General features: G+C 44.9%; 1 protein-coding gene and 1 long non-coding RNA gene across 2 annotated transcripts in view; one reads left to right on the top strand and one right to left on the bottom strand.

Annotated features, from left to right (window-relative positions):
- Nucleotides 1-22,384, bottom strand: part of LOC126924956 (uncharacterized) — a 41,164-nt gene that overhangs the window by 17,212 nt on the left and 1,568 nt on the right. The gene's annotated exons all lie outside the window — the stretch shown is intronic.
- LOC126925201 (uncharacterized) lies at nt 8,238-22,324 on the top strand. Its single transcript, XR_007713839.1, has 2 exons — nt 8,238-8,328; nt 18,536-22,324. It is a non-coding gene; the product is annotated as an uncharacterized LOC126925201 (long non-coding RNA).

The raw sequence follows: 22,384 nt of genomic DNA, 5'->3' as shown, positions 1-22,384 counted from the left end.
GAAACGGGAAGCGATTTTCAGTATCGATCGGTGGAGCGATTCGCGTCCATAGTTGCAAAGCAACGAGAGTCGCCGGGGCACTCTGTAAATCATAGGACTATGGTTTTCTAAGGCGTTACAAGTGGAAGTTTGCAGCGAAAGACGCGGGGCGAGGAAGGAACGACTTACGAAGCTAAGAGAAGTGAAAGTCATACGAATGGCAACGAGAGGGAGAAAAAGAACGCGGGAAGGAGGCAGGCCGAGAAAGAAGAGCGAGCGAGAGAAGTCATGATAAAAGAGTTAGCGAGTGAATGAGTGAAAGTGAGTTGGAATACCGAAGCGGGGCTTTAAAACTGGAACACGGCTTGCATAATATCGGACAGTTTAAACAGTTTAAGGCGCGTGCATGTCCGCGGTTACCGCGTGTCCACCTTGCCACTTTGCTAAACATATTGCACGGAAATTTGCTTAGAATTTCAAGCCGGACGTCTATTTTCAACGTTCATTCCCATTAATTCTGAGAAGAGATCAAGATACTTCCGCGGTACCCATGGTCCGCCACTTGCAATTTCAATACGATTACGCAATCGAATACCATATAGCACATCGATAGCCTGTCCTTTCTTCGTTGCAGCTAATTCCATATGTAAGACTCGCTTGTTAATGCATTGTACTCTCGAGTTTTCCCATGATTAATAAAGGTCCATACAGTTGCGGCAAATTAAATACCTTCGTTCGCGATTGCATGCAACGCGAAGCAGCAATTACACCGTTCTAGACTGTACAAACCCGAATCACGTTTGCGCGAGCCCGGGAATGTAGCAACGTAATATCATAAGCATACTCCAGTTGCATTCGGTTCCCGCCAAATAAACCCGCGGTCGCAGAATTACGGAATTCCATCTTGTTGGTACGATAAATTCAGATCTTAAACTTTTCGATTTTCAATTTTACAAATCGTGCAACGGCAACGAATTATCGAGACGGTTTCTGTATTGAATAACACGGTCGATAGGTGACTCGGAACTTTTCCTCGTGACTTAGGCTTTCCTGTGTTCCTCTCCAACGATCCGGCACACAATCTCGGAATAATTTGATTACTCCCTAGCGATCGGAAAGGATTGCTTGATGATCGAATCAGCTGCGCGCACAATTACCGTCGAGTCACGCGTCCAATTACGCAAAGGAAAAGTGTATAATTATTATAGATCGAGAATGCGCAATCCCTAGTTTTTTGCAAGAACACACCAAAGGCAACGAATCTTGTCCTTGCTTCCCATTTATGGAATTCTCTTGTTTTGGAAGGGTGAACGTAAACTTTGAAACTGATTCCATCAGTCTCTTGGGTGGAGTTGATGATGAAATTTATAGAAATTGAAATATTTTGTGACTGTGTCGAAATTGAAAGACTCTGACAGAAGCGAAAGAAGCGAACTATCAGTTGCGATTGGGAAACCATAATTCCCGTATTAAGCTCGATCGTAAATCAAGGTAGGAAGAAATGTTGTCATTAACAAATGACATCGCTTATAAATTGGACGTAATTAACAAACTCGAGCACACGTTACTATCGATTTCTACGCGGAAGCGTAGCAGTTTGCATCAATTTCGTGATACAATTCCGAAGCCTGCTTACTCTATCTAACCGCTGTTAGTGGTCCCACCGATCAACGCCAAACTGAGCGGATTTCTCTTTCCGATATAGTTTCCTCGCGGCACGAACACCCAGATTGTCCGTGCACCGGAGCGGAGTTTCGCAATCCTGATCGTTGTGTGCGCCAGCAAAAAGAGGAATTTGTGAATCGAGCAAACAGCGTGGAAAACACGGGCCTATCGCGTCGGCGAGTCATTCCAAGTCAGAGAACACGAGTAAGTACGATTCACGTCGTGATTTGCTTCGAGTTTCATTGCCAGCCGCGACTGCCGCATAACGGATGGGCGCACTGTTAATTTCGATGTTTTTCGCATCTGGCATGGAATCAGAACGTTGGCTTTCGTGCGATCGAACCGTTTTGCCGAGTATATCACGAAAAACGAGGAATTTCAAGCATCGCCTTCCTGTCGTTCTTGTAAATCTCGAGAATTTATATGATTCGTTGAATAGACTTCCGACTTCAACTGAGAGAAAGACAGAGAGGGAGAGAGAGAGAGAGAGAGAGAGAGAAAGATACGAGAGTCTGTAAATCAAAGCATTTCTCTCGATCGACGTATCGCGTACTTGGTTCGAACGGTAAAACGAGCATTGCATTTGATTCGCAATAAATTAAAAGCAGAATCGTTTCCGCGTCGATTTCACGAATACCTGTGACGCCTACGGGCTGGGAAATCTAACGAATATATCTGCTCCGGGTAACGGTTTTTAGGTTTCATTGCGTGACTTTGGGAACCCATTCCCACTTTAAGTGGAGCATCGAATCGTAACCGCACCGCTTACCGTCACCCGTTACACCCTGCGTTTTATTCAATCCGATACAGTCTTGGAACACGATATGATTGGCGACCATAACGAAACGACTCATACAGCGCGTCTAAAAAACGCGCATGCCATTTGTCTCGCGTTTCTCGTTAGGATTGAAGCCTTCTTCTCCTTTACGAATTACGTAGCCGTCCTTCGAGGACAGGCAGATCCGTTTATCTAGGAAGGATGAAAGATAAAAGGATTGAGCAATACATAGTAACGAAGTGGAAACAGCGGATTCGGTGAAACATCCGTCGACCTTTCTCATTATTAAACGACGGAGAACGACCTCGAAAGGAAGGGATAAGTGGAAAACTAGTAATCACAAAGATGTGCATCGTGCTGTGTCTCCGCGCATGGGCATCGTATATGGTAATAATCAGAAGATGCATAATGCTTTGCGCAATCGTCTATTAATCGAGCCATGTGTTCGGATTAGGCGAGAATTAATCTTTTCAACATTGGGAGGACGAGTGAAAGGTGGAAATGTTCCTTGACGATTAACGTCGACAAGTGTCGTGCAAGCAAGCGCGTACGAACCAGCAGAACGAAGACGCGCGCCAATAATTAGCAGTAATTGCGAGAGTATTATATTAGCGGTTCGCAATTAAATTCGTAATCCCAGCAGTACAATTGCAAGATGAAACGTGACGACCGAGAATAACTTGCGACCCAGTTTCTACATCACGTGGACCAATTACGTTCGCCGAGGAAAACTTTCTTGGGGAATTTCTCTCTCGAAAGCGATACAGTTTCATGGCATTGTGCGGCCACCCGCTTTCGTAACACTTACGTTTTCATTTACGGACTGTGAATATTCGTTACAGCGACATTTCATCGCCGACAAATAGCTTTGTCGAGCTAACCATGTCGAGCTAGCACACGCTAAACTTTTCCTCTTTGATACGTTTCGTCTTTTTCTTTTTCATATTCATAAAGGAAACTTTTAAAGGATAATTCTATTAGGCAACTGATTAGCAAAAAAGCAAGAATCACGTGCCACTTGAGCGGCGACCGAACAGGTGTTAACAGATTCCGATACGCAAGTCGTATCGTGCAACGACAAAGACACGACCTCGATAGTTGTGCCATCGCGTCCATGGAAACTGTTTTCTAGTCAGATCGACGAGATTCCCTCTACTCCAGCCGTAAACCGAGTATCCTCGAGTGAAAGAGAATTTACAAGGCCGCAGGCTTCTTGGTCAAGTGAATCGGTGTTTCTAGACGCGCGTCTTAGTACGTGGATGCAATCGGGTAACGGTGCCTCGTCCACTGGACGACCTTAAAAGTGAAAAGACGCATCTGCCAAAAGAGGTGGCGATGAATACGAGGTCGTACTCGTATTCACGCATTTCCGCCTCTTTCCCTCCGATATTTCCCGCAGTAATTCCGTTTTACCTGCCGTACGGAATACGTAATATAAATAGGGTAATACAAATTTGATAGAACGAGACAAGCGCGCTTTCGTAACCAGCGGACGACTCGATAAAAATGCAGCCTCGACCATAATTTAGCGAGATCAGCCAAACGAAGTTAGAAGACTTCCGCTGTTCTTCCAATCAACGATATCGAACTCTCCATCGATCGACCGTTTAATCGTATATCTTTCAAAAGTCCTTTTTCAATCGGCCTGCATCGAAGCAACGTGATTAAATCATTCTTTTAACGTTAACGTTAGTATAGAACGTATCAACTGCTAACTTCGAATAGTTTATTTAACAAATAACGGTAGCAAAACCAGCGCGCGAAAGTAACGCTCGCATATAATAGCCAGTTGCTTTTAACGATCGATTTCCACCGGAATATACCTACGTATTAACGTTTGAGAAGAAATTGGCGAGCAATCGAGTCGAATTCCCACGTGCGAAGCGGCTAATTAGAACGTCGCGTTATCGAACGGTTGTTCGGATTAGAAGTTATTGACCGACGACGCAACAGCGCGAACGTGACTCACAGTGACGTACGCGACGCGATCGAAAGCATATTTTACGAAATAAAACTTACAATCACGGGATGCCGTGGGATAGGCTGCGCGTCATTCCCCTTACCCTTTTACCCGTGATTAATCGTCTGTTTAAGAGAAAGACCGCTGAGAGATCGCGTTTGTTCGCAGGGCTGCTTGCAACTTCACCGATATAGACGAATGCATAATGGTAACCAGTGAACGCCCCTCGCTCCAGTCTTCAATCCTGCGGATCACTTGGGAACACCTACTCACGATTCGCTGGATCCCTCGACGTTATTAAAGATACTCCGACCTCATCGGCATTCGTGCCTCGATCCCACGATCTTCTCTCCCCTTACGAATCTCTTTCTACTGAAGTAGCGACCAAGTGCCGGAAGACGAGGCCGTTGATGCTGCGTGGACAGTGAATTCACCGAATATTCAAACAGGACCTTAACCTTCCGTTTAGACCGTTAGGTAGATGAGCGCGCGAATCGTCGTGAAAGTAAATTCGTGAAGTCATAGCACGAGGAAGAGGAAAGTAGGCGTGAAAGGAGATACGTGAGTGAGTTTTTTTAAAACATTCGTAAATTAAGTTGCTGGATAACAACTTGCATAAAGATACTCGTTGCGTTAGATGCGGAAGAAACCGCTATCGATCTGCGATCAGTGCAAGACGTCAGATAGGCAGCGGCAATTCGCGCATAATCAAAGAGTCCGTATGAAAGAAGCGTATAAGGCGCTGCCGTTTCTCGAGATGATAGCATTGTCGAAGCGGTAAGTAATCAGTAGGTGGTCGAAAGCACGAATCATCGATTGTTTAACCTTGCAATTCAGGTTATGCAAAAATCGTGCGAGACGGAGAACGTAGAAAGCGGTTACCTCGTTAAGTACGATTATTGCGTTCCGAACGAACACGTGATTAATTACTGTGCCACGAGATTGACATCGAACGTTCGTTGCATCGACCAAGACAATTCGGAGAGATTATCTTGTGACGCGAGAAGAGAGTACAAAGAAAGTACGAAGACGAAAGGTTACGCAAATCAATTTCTGCCAAATATTAACATTCGAAGATAGGAACAAACCAGCGGATTAATCCTCGCGAGTCACGCTTCGAAAATTTATCGCGGTTATCGTTAAATAAGAAAATTTGTTGAAAAAAATTATTCCGTTATGATTTCGCGGATCCAATTCATAATTCCGATGCCATAGATTTGATCGCGTGAAATGCACACAGGCGTGGAAATGTACCGATCGGCCATGAAAGTTACGCAGTTGCAGAGGCGTGTGCGAACAACGTGTTTAACCTTTGCTATTTCGATTCGCGTACAGCCACGAGTTAGAAAGGTGCAACACGCGGGACACGGTGCTCGTTTCAAAATTTCCTGAGACCCATTCCCACCGTCTCCGTTCTAATTTTCATCTCGTGTCGTAAACAAAGCGAAACGCGCGCAGCCGCTTGGAATTTCCTTAGAAATTTGCATGAATTCGCGATTCCCTTTATCTCGCCGTTGTCTTTCGACCGATTCGTGGCGTCGTGAATCACGACACTAATATCGAAATCCGGGGCACGTAACGTCCATCGGGAAAGATGCTGAACGATGAATATCTCGCGCAAATCTTTAAGATAAATTACTCGTAAATTTGAAACGCTTGTTTCCATTGAAAATGACAAGCGAGGGGAAGAGAGGGATAGATGTCAAAATGTAGTTAATCTTGCCTTTCTACGCGTGACTCGAAACGATCACTTTGCGAAATTCTATGCTCTCGGTGGAACAAGAGAGCATAAGACTCGCGTGATGAAGCAAATGAAAAAGGAAGGTAGTGATCAGGCGCGATCTGCTGTGCCCGTAAGTACTTGTAGCTGTGATTTCAAGAAATCCGACGTTCGGTATATTCGAAGTATAAACTACTATTGTACGCAAAGTTTCAACATCGGTGTCGCGTTACCAAGTGTGTAAGTACACCGAAATACTTGATATCGACAAAGTAAAGTTTGGCTACCGAATTAATTTACGAGTGTTCGTCGGACCGTACCTACTTTCGGATATCTTACGTCATCGTTATTTAGACACATCTTTTACTATTCACGCTCATTTTTCTCAGCCTGTATCGGCGATATTTTAAACATGGAAGTTTCTCTTCGTTCCACAGGTCGACGGCTATAACCCAAATCGAAATACGAGTTTGCGACCACGGACTGCGAAACGTGAGGAACCCAAGACGCTCTTCGAGTCTTCAAAACAGAACTACCGATGGAATGACATTATAGATTCTCAGTATGGCGCGGTAGTTGTCGAAGCGGTACAGGGCATTTTCTATGAGAATATTCCCGTGTATTAACTAGCCACGAAAGTCCGCGAGGTTTCGAAAGCATCTGATCTCACTCTCGCTATCGCGGGCCGGGCATACCGTTATCTTTTTCGCGCTCGATATCCGATACGGTACGCTGCACACCCACGTAAACGCTCGACGAAGTGAAACACACGTCCGCGCGCTGTGTGTGCGGGAACGGAGTACGTAATGAGGTGAACGGTTCCAAGGGACAGACAGATACACATCGAGTATGCCCTCGTCTCCTTTTTACTCGGTCGATGTTCCACGCTGTGGCCTCCAGAAAGAGAAGGAGAGGCGACGGAGTGTCGCAGAGGTCGGGTTAACATTTAGTAATCGACGAACGGCCAGAGGGTTGTGGCTCGTTTCGCGGAAATCGGAGAAGAGTAACTCGTCGTGGTTAAATACGGTGATAAACGTAGTAGATTTCTAGGGGCGACACGTTCCTGACCCGGATATAACTGAACGCGCGAGTATCGTTACGTGGTTCTCCGTTTCGTCATTCGTAATACCAGAACGATCTTGAATGCTTTCGATGTCTCGTCGCGAGACAACCGCGACCGAGGAAAACAAAGGACGCGAAACTTTCTATGGAAAGCGGTGGTTCTACACGAGAACCCGTGCATCGGTTCTGCCGTTCTACGTACGAATGGAAATTAACCGTTGCACCGTCGGTTATTATAGTCACTGAATCCTAAACATTACCTCTTTCTCGCGATTAATACCGTCTCGAAGTAACATTCATACTATCTATTCAACGTTACCGCGAATTCTAGCTCGTAATCGGTAGAAATCAGCAACGAAGTTATCGGTGACAGCGATCTAACCGGTAATATCCTAATATCTTTTGCTTCTATTCGCGTTTCCTAACAAATACCCCCTCGATTCGATCTATCTCTCGTCCCAATTAATTTTCGGCACGCGCAACGTTCATTGTGTTCAAAGGCTGTGAAGGCTAGGAAAGCTAACGCTGTTGGCCAACCATTAGCCAGCCATCCTCGATTTAAGGTGAAGCAACCGATGGCCTGTAGATCGTTAGAATAGACGTAGTAACGCGTCCAGAGAAAAGATAGATATAGCTTATCCGAAGCGCGAGCGAGTTTCATTCTCGACGCTCCTGTTAAAACATGCATCTCTCTCGCGCTCGCGTCGACGTAGAAGTCACTGCACCCACGTAATCGACGTGCACACATCTACGTCTCGTTGTACGGGTTTCTGACTAGCGGATTGACTAGCCGCTGCCATGTAACGAGGTGAACGTTTGTACGCGGCCGCCTTCGATCTTGGTTTCAATCGAATCAGCTGACCACCGGCAATGGCGAGAACTGACTCGACGTTTCGCCGCGTATTGTCGAGCTATAGCTCGAATTCTTTAACAAGCATGATACCGAGCAAAGGAATTCAACCAATTCGTTAGACGAATGGTACGCCGATCATAAGGGATGCAGTGTTTTTCTACCAACAGATATTAATTAGTGCGCGACATAAATGTCGTATGTGTGAAATTAGTTTCTAAATTAATGGACGGGAGATATGAGCAGTAATATTTTTACGTAACTCGAATCTTGCCGACTCCAGCAGGTTAAGAAAGGTGTTCACTCATCAAATGGTACGTACTCGGTTATGTATCTTCGCGCGTAATCCGAGATTAACCGAGGCAGAAAGCGTCTGGCTCGTCGTATTATCTCGTGCACCGTGTAACGTAAAATGACATTTTTCCTCTTCGCGACTTTTCGACTCCTCTTGACAAGGCTATGACAAGGCACGGTTACGCAAGGAGAGCGGACAACTGGTTCGTTAAAACAATTGTCTTCGCAACAACCTTCTACCTGTTATCGATCCATCTGAATGACCGATCGTTGATCTCGCGAAACAGTTAGGATCGTGTCTCCATCGGTGAGACGAAACAGAGATGGTCCAACCTTTGATGAATTTCTAGAGTCTTTTTCGCGCATCGCGATTTCGTAACCAAATCATCGACGACGCGCGTATCTTTTTGCTGCGCGATTTCTTTTTTTTCCCGTTGCCTGGCTTTCTCCCGCGTGCAAGCTCCTCAGAAACGTGCTATAAATCAGACGTGAATCAAGTTTTGCATTTGTAGACGCAATTTAAGACATCGTTTCCACGGAAAAGGAAAGCGCGCATCATCATTACTAAACATCATCGTCGGACGAAAATTGCGCAAATCTTACGTAAATTTTCAATGACGTTCTATCCAGCTGACTCAATGCGTCAGAAGCTATCCCTCTACTCGATTTATACGTTATCTTTGTGCAATCCGACATTTTCCAAACGAACAGATCAGATCCTGCGAATTCTATAGCGTTCACTCTTCTACGTGAAATATTTAGAACGATGCAACGATTAACGTAAGCACGTTCTTTTTTGTTCTCTCTATCTCATAGACTTGGTTCTCCGAGAAACGGTGCTCGCGAACCTTCATGTATTTACCCGTATCTTGGTATTTGTATTAATAATGAAAAGTAACGCAGCGTTAGGCGGCGGTACGAGACTTGGACTCCTGGTTGAGCAATCGAACGCTGAATCGTTTCCAGGAGCCCGTTCGTCGAGCGATTAAACAGCGCGTGCAGGCGAGGACGACACAAAAGGCTTCGCTATGATGCAACCGAATCGTGATGAAGAGCGTGATCGTGCGTTGAAAAATAGATCAAAGTCACGCGAGCGTGGATCGCGCAGGCCTCTACCCGTTTCCAAATCGGTGACGACCTTCGGACCATTTACAGCGAGGAACAAAAGCTTCGGAACGATAATCGCGCGTAACCGGTCGATCGACGTGTATCTACTTTCGTTTGCGCGTTACGATTCTATCAACGCCACACCTGAAGTTCATTATCATATTGTTATCGACGCGCGTCACTGGCGCCCCTTAATGCAGGTGCTCCTTAATTGGATCGGCGAGAACGATTACGTAGCGTTACGAAATCGCGACAATGTGACTGGAAATAAAATCGCCGAGTCGTTCTCGGGAATTAGAGCGTCTCCGATATTCGACGAGGAACTTATCGAATTGCCAACTTCCGCTTTCTCGAGGTATCGCCAATGAGAAAGCGTCTCAAACGTGACACGCGTTTTTTGGATTTCTAGAGAACGTGGCATGATGCGATCGTGATCCGTCGACCGAAGGAGAAAAGAATAAGATAGTCTCGATATCCAAACTGCGAGGTGTCGGCTTTGAAAAGAGGGTTGTCCGAACGCAGAACGCGCGAAGTCAGGCGATACGTTCGTGCCGAAGGTCCGGTGCAGCGATTTCACTTTCACGAGAGCGGGACGTCGTGTCCGGGGTCAGAAGAAACAGAATTCGGCGACAATCGCCAATTGGAATCGCGTTTGCGATCCAGAGAAAGGCTGGATACGCGTCCCAAGGCTGCTGGAATACCTACACAGGCGTTACCCGTTTCTTCTTGTCCGACTCGAACGCCTTGTGTACGTTCACTCACGGAACTGAAGACATTGCCGCCGCTGCCGCGGTCGATCGTTGCGATACGCGTACGTTGGCGAAATCATCGTTTCATTTGCCATTGTTTTGAACTTGTTCGACGTTGGACCATCTCTGTTGCCACGGGATTGCGCGAATATCCCGTGACTCAAAATTTGTCCTGCGCGAGACATCCTCGCGTCCAATTCTCGCAACCATATGGTAATGAGCAGCGATGTCTACGCGGGGTTCTTCATTAAGATAACGATATGATTGTTCTTGATTTTAATAAGCGTGTCAAGATCTGCATCGATGCCTAAAAATTTCCTAACCGACGAAGTAAGTTGATGAAATTTTCGCGATGCAACGTTCCCAGAAGCGAAGGCGAACGACTGACCTTTCGTTCTCGATACTCCTTTCCTCTTGACTTACCAACTAAACGCGAGCCAAGAGTTAGCAGTGGAAAAATCACTCGCAGAGGGTGTTGCGATAGATCGCTGTCAAGATACGATATGCCTTCGAGATAATGTGGATAATTAGATGACAATTAGGATCGATAGCTCGGTGTGTTGATTAAATCCTGGGTTCGTGGGTCGATCTCGTGGTGTAATACACCGAGATTATTTCTGCTCTTAATAGACTCCTGCTTCGTGCAATTTGCCTCTTACGTCCCGGCTATATATCCGTTTGTAACGTTGGTGCGCAAGAAATAGCGGCCCCCGACCGAACGAAAAGGGATCGCTAATGCACTTCACGGTAAATGACCGCAAATTCAGATGGAATTGCCGGACTCGTCGATTTTTCGCGCGACTAGTTCCCTTGACTAATAGTCTCGCTAACGATCAGCAAATTATGATTTATAGCCTGCCCATCGGCATACGTTCGATCGACTTTTCGATCGAATATTAGCTATACGTTCGAACGTCGTTTCGCGCGATTCTTCAGCGGATCTACTCTTTGTGCCTGTAGCAGCGTAAATCCCTGCTGGTAAGGGTTTCATCGACCTGAAAACGAGTTCCAAGGTTGTACAGATGCAAGAGGCGTTGTTACCTAGACGTGAACTCTGAGACGTGAATGCCGCGCACACGCGTTCACCCATGAGTCCAGGAGGGATATCGGGCTTAAATACATAAGCGCCCGGTATACAATCGGCTGCGATCGCGAGGTATACGTACGCTTATGTACGTAAATATGCATATGTCTGTGTTAAATTATCACGCCGACTCTTGTTACGTGTTCATACAGCATGATCTAGCCAGGATCAGCTCGAGAGACGGTAAAGCAACCACCGATCACGTACGAAAGATTACACCGCTTGTTAAGTTAAGAACAAAACCCAAAAAATTGATGACGCGAATTATATATGTTCCTATGCGTAACGACGATACAAAAAGCGAGCTTCTCGTTGGCGGGCGATTTCTCAGGTGTTAACAGCGGCAGGTAATGGATCAGGAAAGAAACACGATATTCTCGCTTTCCATCGATCGTTCGGGGACAAAAAGGAATATCGTAATTGTGGTTTACGAGTTCGCATCGTAGGCACTTGGGTTCCGTTGAGCAAAACTAAAAAAGACCAGCCGGACTTTCCTGGGGAGAACCGGTAACTCGTTTGTGCGTGCTATACACATATTTCTCGATCGCGTACGCGTCATGATTTTTATCGTTTTTACGCGTTTCCACGGTCGTATATCTCGACAGGGGTCGATTTGCGAGGTGGCATCGACGTGAAACGAGTTGTACGATGCACAAAAGCAACAGGTCGAACGTCGAGACGATAGGCGGTCAGCGTGCGTCAGTATGTTCGTATTTGCCTCGATATACAGGCTCTCGACACCGAGATACGTCCCTTCGATAGCGTTCTACGTCGAACGAGAGAGGGTCAGCCGAAGGCTTTCCAGACGCGAGAAATCCACCCGTAGATATATCGTTGACATGCTCCACGTTTTGCCTTATACGTTCGCGAGTGATCTGCACGAGTTTTGCTGCGTTGCGACACATTTCTCGCGAAACCCGTCCTTCCACCGCTGACTCCCGATATGCAAAGGTAAATCGTGACCTGTCCCGTTGGTTTCTTTCCAGACCAAAATATTTCCAGGCGTCCGTCCGTCGTTATTAACGTCGGTGTCCGAACGTGACGCCTGCGTTTCGTCTGAATTTCAATAAGAGAGTCAACCAGCCAACGATCGAACTCCCTTTCGATCTCATTAGCGCACCGGATAAGCGCAGCAATGCCGAGAAACGCACGGTTCACCAACAAAAAATACCGCGTACTCGCGGCGCGGCACTCTAACGCGTATATTCTGCAATATAACTTTCTCCGTGAACGAGCTACTTGCTTGCTGCCAATTCGGCACACCGATTACGTTCTGTTCCGCTATGCCGTCCATACAGTTCGCGCGGAAACATTTTCTTTGCGATCTCGTTAGATCATGAAAGTTATGTCACACGAAGCGTTCGATACAGACGCGGTGTCATGGGAGATTCCGCTTACCATCGAAGAAAAAGATTCATACTGGAAAGATACGTGCGATAACGCGTGCGCATAATCGTAATTACTTTCTCCGTTGGCCAGGTAAATCTCAACCGGAAGGATCTCGATCGCGTTATAAAGGTCGATGCTATTCGTCGCGGAATGGAAATCGCTGACTCGCCGTCTCTCTTGCGATTTCCTAGTTTCGATCTCATTATTCCGTTACACTATGATCGAACGTCAGCCCTCGTGACAGGAAATTTAACCGAGAAGATGGCAAACGCTCATCGTGATAGGTAATCGCGTTATGCGAACATTCGAACGTTAAAAATCGCGGTGCCACGGCGAGCACAAAGGAATTCGATCTTTTATTGGGAATGAAAAAAATTGGAAAAGGACACCGATGCGGGTGCGTGCGACGTCGAGAAGCCGAGTTAATCCGCCTTTCTACGAGTGGAAGGTCTGTCGTGCGTTCTAACGCGCGCGCCGGTTACGTGCCACGCGTGTTTCTTAATACTGTATACGGTTACCGTCAGATTTCCGTGGGAGTGTGCAGAATCAGTCCCACGGATCGATCAAGGTTTTACGTTACCGATCGCGGCCACTCGAGAAAGGAGCAATCGTCCTTCTCTTTCTCTAGTTTCGTGCCTTTTTGCTGTCACCTTTATCGTGCCTATTGTCCACCGATAGCTTCTGATAAGATCTCCTCGCTCGCCGAGGTCTTTCAAACCTCATGATTCTTTTGTTTTTCGTAAGCAATTTGCGCAACTTTCGTGGGTAGCTGTCAAAGGGGTTATACGTTCCACGGCGCGCAGAATTTTATAAAATTTCTAAAAAATGGAAATTCTGTTCATACAGAAATCGCTGTAGCGAGAGATAGATAGAGACAGAGAAGTCGGTGGGTAGAGACGGCGAATCTATTTAAAATAATCGATAATAGCTCGTAACTAACATAGAACGTGAATATAAAGTGGCGCTTCGATGTTTCTGTTACTTTAAATTCCACGATGGAATCTCGGCGGCTCTCGAAGGCGGATCTTCGTGGCTCGAACCTTTCGCAAAAACGTCTCAGAAAATGTATGCCACTTACATCTGTTACGTCCGATCTTATTTTTGTCGAACTACAGCCAGTGTAAGGAAAAAAGGACGATCGAGGGAGAAAAGGACAAGGTTACGTTCGTTATAAGGCGATCTAGAAGCGAAAGAATCGAGATCTTATCTGCACGTTGCTCAATCTAAAAATTGTTGCCCGAGGGTGGCCGGAAACCAGAGCAGGTTTCGTAAACGAAGGTCAAATATTCGAGCAGCTATTCTTTCTCTGTGGTTCGTTTGAATGTTTGATTTATCGAGGCCGTCAACGCCGACAAAAATTTGCATAGGCAGCGAAAGGTAGGAGGCCTGCTTTTGAAGGTCCTACGTTCATTTTTTTACATCTCGTCGAGCGACTGCATTTTAAACAAGATAAACAGAGGTTCTTTGAACTAAAAAATTTCTATTCCACCAAAAAACCCGGTATTCTCAGCGGATCCTGTCGCCGAAAAAACCAACAATAAGTTAGCCCAAAGTAGCACAACAATACCATCATAATGCCAGGTTTGTAAATTTGAAAGGCATTTTTTTGCATACTGGACATATAAATCGTCTCGCGACATAATTTCCTTCGATCGCTATCGGATTATTCAAATCGTTTTTATCGTCGAATTGATATGTATTTGCATCGTAAATTAACGAGACGCAAAAAGTGAAATATTTATCATTGGCAGACTGCGAGATATGATAGGATCGAAAGATTTGCCAGCGATAACGCGTGCCACTCTTGCCAAGAACGAACGAACAATTATAAGATTCGAGGGTGTACGCGTAACGGAATCGATTAATGAGATGCAGCAGAATGCACGAGCGCGTTATCAGGCCGGAACATTCTCAAGAACCACGAAGGAAATCGACAAGGACGCCTCGAACTCCGGGTTCAAGATATTTTTAGGTGGTTCGGAAATCTCAGACCGCGTACACGTATGCTGCCCTTTCTCTTTCAGTTGGTTACGAGGACTTTGAGGGAAAGGACAAGACGTCGACCTTGAAGTGCAGACTACATTACCTTTTTTCTCATCGTCATAACGAAAATAGTGCGAAAGGAAGATGGTGGATGGTATTAAAACTTAGAAAGAAACGCGCGAACGAACGGGTGACGACATTCACGGAGGACCAGCTTCTTCGATTCCAAGTTCTACGTCAGTTTTGCGTGGATTCCAAAATAGTAGGTATGCGTGGAAAGTGAAACGTGCCGCGCGGCGATACACATACCTTGGATTCCGTCGAACTCAGCGAAAGGGTGACGCAGAAGCTGTTTTTAAAAATTTATAGCGGCGCCAACCGAGCGATCGGAATGTAAATCGTGCCACATCGAAATAAACAAAAAATTTAACGAGTTGTCGTTATTTTCTACGATGCCACAAAAACAAGTTACCACGATCGGGCGACGATCTTTAATTTCCGCTAAAAAGAAAGATCTGACACGAAGAAACGAAGAAGGAAAAGAACGCGGCTGTGTACACGGTTAAAACGCAATCACTCGACTACACGGTCGAATATCTTGGTTGAGAATCGCGCTGAATTCTTTTTCATGAATTCCTTAATTAATTAGACCATGCAATGCGAGCGCTAGCCCGATGATCACACGCTGTCTACGCCGCGCCGCAATGAAACTTTGTCTACGCGATGAAAGTAATCCCACAAACGAACAGCCGTCTATGCGGAACGATTGCATTCCGTTTTTTACCAACCCGTCCGTTAGGCTGCTCGTGCTTGTTTGGTTTTATTTGTAAATCTTTGCTCCGTGACACTTGTGCGACAGGAATACTTGAACGAATAGCATATCGTCAGTGGGTGAACAAGAAATTCTCAACGACTGTGTTCCTTCCTGGATTTTCAGTTCAATTTACGATCTTTCTGCTATCTGTGCTTTCCACCGATCTTCTTCCCTCTGATGCTATTTCGCACAAATAATAACTTAAAATAAACAATTCTTTCTCGAGCAAGAGCGATACTAAAAGCTTGCCAGGCTATTTTGCTAACAATGTTTCGAATTCTCTTCAATTTTACTTGTAAATTGCCGCTTATGTAGTAGGACATCGAATGGCTGTGGGTGATTATTGGTTCTTTACGTGTAACGTGAATCGATTACACGGTGTGCTAATAATTGCAGAGGCCAGCGAGGAAGAGTTAAACCACAAGATCGCGACTGCGTTTCCTATGTGTTCGCGTCGAGTGATTACTCGATTGCATAACTTTATTAATACGAAGTAACTATTCGCAATCTTCCATTATTAGCGAATTTGTTAACCACAGAAATTCTATCTCGAACAAACTAGAAGGTAAGACGTCCCGAAGATACGAGAACAGCTACCATTACGACTATTATTGTATTTATCGACGTAAGATTATAAATTATTTGTTCCGAAACGCTAATGCTAGTAACACCAGAAGAAAACGTAATAAACAAGTAGTTATGAAATATCGAAGACAGCCAAACAGTACGCAGCCGCTTTCTTTCTCTCTAAAGTGTCAGTGAAAAACTGATACCGGATATCGACGACCTACATAGAGAGGTAGCTTGTTGGTTTTGCGAACAAGCCTTGAAAAAAACTTGACCGAATTGTTACAACACTCTACCATTAGCATTGTTATTAGAAACAAGAAAAAAAACAGGTAATCACAATTTTGCTTGGAAAAGTTGCTCGTGTGAAGCGTCTGCTGCGTAATCAAGCATCTATCACGCTGTTTTCGCTATCGTTGTCGACGCAAGCGCACGCTCGCGCGAATGCACGTGCGAAAGTCCCGTGAGTAGTAGGATTTCGCTGAGTCCCCAAGCCTTTGGAATCGGTGTTGTTCCTTGCTTCGGACACCAACGACAGAGTGAAACTTCCTTTCTCGGCTATTTTCTGTACACGTGTCGCGCACCTCGTTTGCATTAATCGAAGCTTCCAACACAACTATTGTTTCACCTAATTTGACAACTGTAGCGCGACTCGATTTCGTCAAAAATTATTCATAGAAGTTGCGGAAGAAGGAAGATTGGCGCAACACTGGCTCTTGTGACAAGCAATTAATTTTCATGAGCAAGTTGGTCGGCGTAATTGCGCTAATGGCGCGGCCTCGGTAATTGCATAAGAATTTCAACCACGAAACGTGGAATATTTAATTGTCAGCAAGCTATCTGTCTAGATTTGGTCGCCTCGGGTCGCGGACGTTCGCACCAGTGAAAAGGCAAAGAGATACGGAGCGAGGATACCGTTCGAGTTGTCGAAGGAGAAGGTGAAACCTCGTTTCTCGATGTACCGTGGCTTTTCGAGGGCACGGGACGTAAGTGCGAGCGTACGCGAGCGTGTATGTCCTTAATACCCGTTTCATTTTGTTTCTTCCCGCGTAACTCGTAAGAAATAGGACACGATGACGGAGATGCTCGCATACATAGATTCAACGTAAATTGAGTGACCGTGCAAGCGACAGAATTCATTATGTATGTACATAGAACTTAAATGCGTTCGGTAGAAGATACGAGAATGTTGGATAAAAACGGACGTGCTCGAAACTGAATAAATATTTCAAACGCAGAACATAGAACATCTTCGATAAGCGTAAGATCACGATAAATGCTCGCTCTTTTAGAATAACGATTTTACCAAGACGTATACGTTGACCGTTCGCAACTGAAAGGTTAAACAACGCCCGATTGAAAAACAATAGCAAAATAACGGTGCATGAAATCGCACGTCAATATCTCGTAAGACTAATAGAGCAGACACATTACGCCACTCTGGTCGATTTCGAGATAACATCGAGAGTATGTCGTTCCATCGAACAGGATCTCATTTACGACGTAGGTAGACGATTGTCCGGTATTAAATCATATTGGACAAGCTTCGACATCCCTGACGACGTACGAATGCGTGGGCGTTTCTTTGCGACGTGAAAAATGCTTGACCTACGACACCAACCATCCTCGACAATTCTCTTACTGATTCAACTTCGACTTCAAGCAGTAAATCGGTGCAAGTTGCGTTTAACGAGCTGCGTACAAATTCTAACTGTCTTATTTATTGCGAGCCTCTGTCGAATCTCTTACTGCGGCTGATAGACGACGTAAGCGAAAGTTTCGTCTCCTAGATTGGGAACGACTTTCAGAAATTTCACAGATAGACTATACAAAAGGCGAATATTTAATCAATCGATGGTTAATGCGATCAAACACGCGATTCTTGAAGCTCGATTGAGGCTAGCCTTATTCGGAGGAATCGACGAGTAGGGGAAATAGCACGATGACGCGATGACGATGGATCTTGGATGTTTGACATTTGATAATCGGTGATGCCATTGCGATAGGTATGGACGAGCAAAGACTCTACGAAGGTGAGTATTTTGATTTCGGTCCTCGGATAATTTAAATTCAAGTTCAAGCTGAATTAACATCATCGTTATGCACACGAATGAACGATAAAAGTGGTTATTTCGAGTATCATAACGTGTAATGATCCTGGTTATTTGCGAATCCAAATATGGATCCTGGTTCATCGATCGATCGTTCGGAGCTCTTAAAAGCGATAGCTGGCTCTACACGTATTATTATGGTTCTCGGCTAGTCATTTCCTCTACGTATTGTTGCGAATGTTTTACGACGTGAACACAGACGTTACCGCTGCGTTCATAATAGGTAACAAGGTGTGTTAATACCATCTGGTGCTCTTAAATTCAAGAACTTAAGAACGTGCTTTGTACTTATGTTCGTTTACATAATTCGGCGAGATTTATGGTAAAAAGTGTCGGTAAATAGAAGTGAGGAGGAATTGACACAAGCAAGGATCGCTTATAGCAGTCTGTCATGATCGTCGAAACTCGTTGTTGTTGTTGCAGAGATGGCTACGAAACCAGTCGGCGGTCCAAGGATAATGGCGGCTGAGGAGTCGAGGAGTCGAGGAACTGATATCGGTGCATTGGCCACGGTAAATTCTCTTGGTAATTGGCGAGCAGCGAGAGCTACAGCGAAGACATCGATGGATAATGCGGCGCGGAGAACGTAATAGGCAACACGGCGCGGTCCATGGCATAACCTATGTACGCTGTGGTAAATTCTCTCGGTAATTGCGAACAAGAGGCAGAGGGTGTGGGTGCTGATGGAATCCCGAGGGAAGGATAATGGCCGGAGAACGTTTCGCCGCGACACAAAGCGGCGAGTTTGCTGGTACTCGACCGGACAGATCCGTTCTCCGCGTATGCTAACAAACGGAATTACAAGCCTGCGATATTACGATATCGGATACCCTCGAGGAATACTTTGTCCGACGTGGAATTCTATCCTCGCTAAACTTCGCCCTCCCTGGTGTAATACCGTGAAAAACATCGAAACGTATGAGCATAATAACCGCGACACGGCGGTCGTCGATGAGAGTGAGAAGCAATTCCCCGTGAAATCGATGGATAAGTCGCGAGCCGCCGTTCATGCCAGTACCGATACGCGATTTATATTATATTCCTAGACTTAGCATAAACACGGGACGCTATGATTGGCCGTATAACGGATGACAAGTATCACAAGCGAATTCCTGTAATAATTGCGAGGCAGAAGTGCAGCGCGGGTGCACTTGGAATCCCGGAGAAAGGATAATAGCCGTGGAACGTGTCCAGTCACGGTTTGTATCGTATTCCTTGAATATTGGACGAGCACGTACCACTCGAGCTATCGGTTTTAATACGCCGCGCGAACATAATTTAACCATCCGACTGTCGACGGATAAAATATCGTCGACTGGCTTACACGAACGCTTGTAATCCGGCCTTTTAAAGGAACAGTACCGGCGAATTAAAGCCGCGAATACCTATGCGATCCGGTTAAAAGGGGGATTCTGTTGGCGAAACGATTTGTTCCGCGCGACATACGTTGTATCGGCGAAGTCGTCTCCTTCCTCGGAAAATATTGTAATAATTCGAACAATCGTACGGTAAAAAATACGCGATGGCCGATCTGGTTAGTGTCAGAGAGAAACAACTCGAATTTCCGATAATTGGAACGATCAGCGGGCAGGTTTCTCTTTTACTCGGAATGCTACAACCCGAAAGTCATACGAATTTTAGCGAAATAATTTGCATTGCAGAAAAAGATCATTGTTTTCGGTTGGGAAAAATTAGTCGTAAAAATTTGAATTTAAATTTTCAAATCTTTAAACCTCCGAGGAGATCGACTGGAGATCTAGCACAAGGCGCATAAATAACTCGAAGCTGTAATCGTGAACAAAGAAACGATCACGACCTCCTATTCCAAACGATAATGGAAAAGCTAGGGAACCGTGAGGTAATTCATACTCTTTTTTACAAGAGTACCGACTCGAGAGGTTTCCTCAAGCCGCGCCCTGCGCCACCCAAACGTAATCTCGGTAATATTTCTAACCGAGCCCTTGACGCCGAGGTTGAGATTGGGGGCGGATAAATTACGGGGCGTAAACTGCATCCTGACAGTAAATTACTCGATAGCGGTAGACGATACCGTGGAACGTGGTGCCTACGCGTGAAACTACATCTACTTCCATAATCCTAGGACTCTTGATCCGCAGGATTCCTGCGAGAATGTTACGAGGATACCATCGCGATTCCTATCTTTTGTCCGATAAATTTCCTTTTTTCTCGCGGTTCTGAGAGATCTCGACGTCGATCGACCGAGAAAAACGACGGTTTAATTGTCTGAATAATATTATATTCTTAATTTCGACGCATAGGACAGAATCTATTCCAATTTGTCCGTGACTGAAAGAGCGAGAACAAATCGGAGAGAGATTGAATAAATTTGAATATTCGTAGCGGCAGGCACGTGGCTGCGCTCAGCTGTTTTCATGGATAACATCTTCGTCATCCCGTGTAGCGGTGTATTTCTAGCGAGAAAAAAATATCGAAACCACCGTCGAAGGTCGGATTCCAGTGAATCTCTGCATTCTATTAACGTGTTATCGCAGCTGTATCTTCGGGAAGTTACGATAAAGGTCCACTGGCGGATGGCGCCATTCAGCGACGTATAATCGTTATACTCTCTCGTGTTATTGCAACAAGATGATTCAATCATACGTTAAATGTCGCCGATGCTAACATTTCTTTATTTTTCCAATTTTTCGATAGCTTTTCAAGTAGCTCGTAAGAAATGCGTCAAGTCGTAAGCTAAGATCTCATAGGATCTTCTAGAGTGAACGTAACTGAATCGAACGTCACTCCTATAATTTTTACAAAAGCATCGATTTCCCAACCGGTATAATTATATATCGCTCGCGGTATCAAAGTTCACAGGCGGCTAGAACCAACGGCGGATGTACGTTAGAGCGTGCGCGTTCCTTGTTAACCGATGGGAATAGATTTCTGATTCTATCCACAGTCGCGGCGGGCGTCTCTTGTGCTAAGAGAGCACCGCCAGCAAACGATTTCGCAAATGGATCGTTTCCACGGCGAGCCCATCAACCGTGTTACCGAAATCTACCACGGTGTTGTTAATATTCTCCTTTGTCTGCATCTAAGTCATCTTTGAATCGAATCGTTTCCTTCATTTAATAATTGAGATTAATAAATCGAATCTCTTCTGATACGATCATCACGATTCACTGAGGCACGATCGATCGTCAGTTTTGCAATAAATTTGTTAGAGATCGTTTATTGTCGATCGATTCGCGTTTACTCGAGAATCGACAGGATTCACGTTCCACCGAAGCTTTCGTTTCCCTCGCGAAAACGTAAGAAAATGATTTCGTTGTGAACAGACGATTTGTTACGGCAGGTAATTTTTGGCAATCAGTAAACAGCATTGTTACTTGTTACTCGATTACAAGCGGTTTCTGTTGATTGTCCGTTTCAACGATCGACGGGGAGAAACTCTCGCAATCGAGGTGCTGGTAGGTGGATTTCGCATGCGAAACAACCGTTTTGCGAAATCCTGTTACGGTGGCCGCAGACTTCAACGGAGGCGCCTAGGTGAATCGACGAGAATTAACAACCGCGAAATTGGATTGAATTTATTAGTACCGGATTACGACGAAACATTTCAAACAATCAAATTGGAAATCTGCGAGTTGTCCTAAATAATTCTTAGTCAACGTGATATGCAAGATCAAAAAAAAAAAAAAAAAAAAAAAAAAAAATGGATAAAAGAAGAAAGTATAAAGAAATCCCATTTGGAAACTAGAATGATATTTCCTTAAGAAAATGTTAAAAATATTTAAAAAGGTATCGAGTATTCTCGGCATCTCTCGATAAGAACCGCTAACGAGTAGCAGATTTTTCCCAAAGCAGTTCAAGCGAATTAAACCAAACTGGCTATTCGAGGAAGCATTTTAGAACGTGTCACCGTATTTGGGGTTCGATCGAGAAGGGAACCGCCGTGAACGTCGAGAGAGAAAAAAGGATCATGCGCACCCTTGGGGCACGCCCTCAGGGATCAAAAGCATTTTGCTTGATTTCCGCGTGTACCAGTTATTCAACGATCCAAACATTACGTAAACTGACATTTTCGCGGCTAACTTAAACCAGTCAAAGAGTGCGCTAATCGGTGTTTCACCAACTCGGACAGAATTATTAGCAGAATTAATCTTTTTGGAAACTTTCTTCGCAGCGTTCTCATTGAATAACGAATATTTTATCTCGTAGTGTAAATATTAAATAAATGAACAAGTATACTTTAGAAATAATGTTTGAATATCAGAATTTTATAAAAAAAAAATTGGGAATTCATAT

The sequence above is a fragment of the Bombus affinis genome, chromosome 2 (genome assembly GCF_024516045.1).
Source record: "Bombus affinis isolate iyBomAffi1 chromosome 2, iyBomAffi1.2, whole genome shotgun sequence".
Taxonomy (NCBI): domain Eukaryota; kingdom Metazoa; phylum Arthropoda; class Insecta; order Hymenoptera; family Apidae; genus Bombus; species Bombus affinis.
Note: the sequence above shows the minus strand (reverse complement) of the source record. Positions and strands in the feature narration are given on the sequence as shown.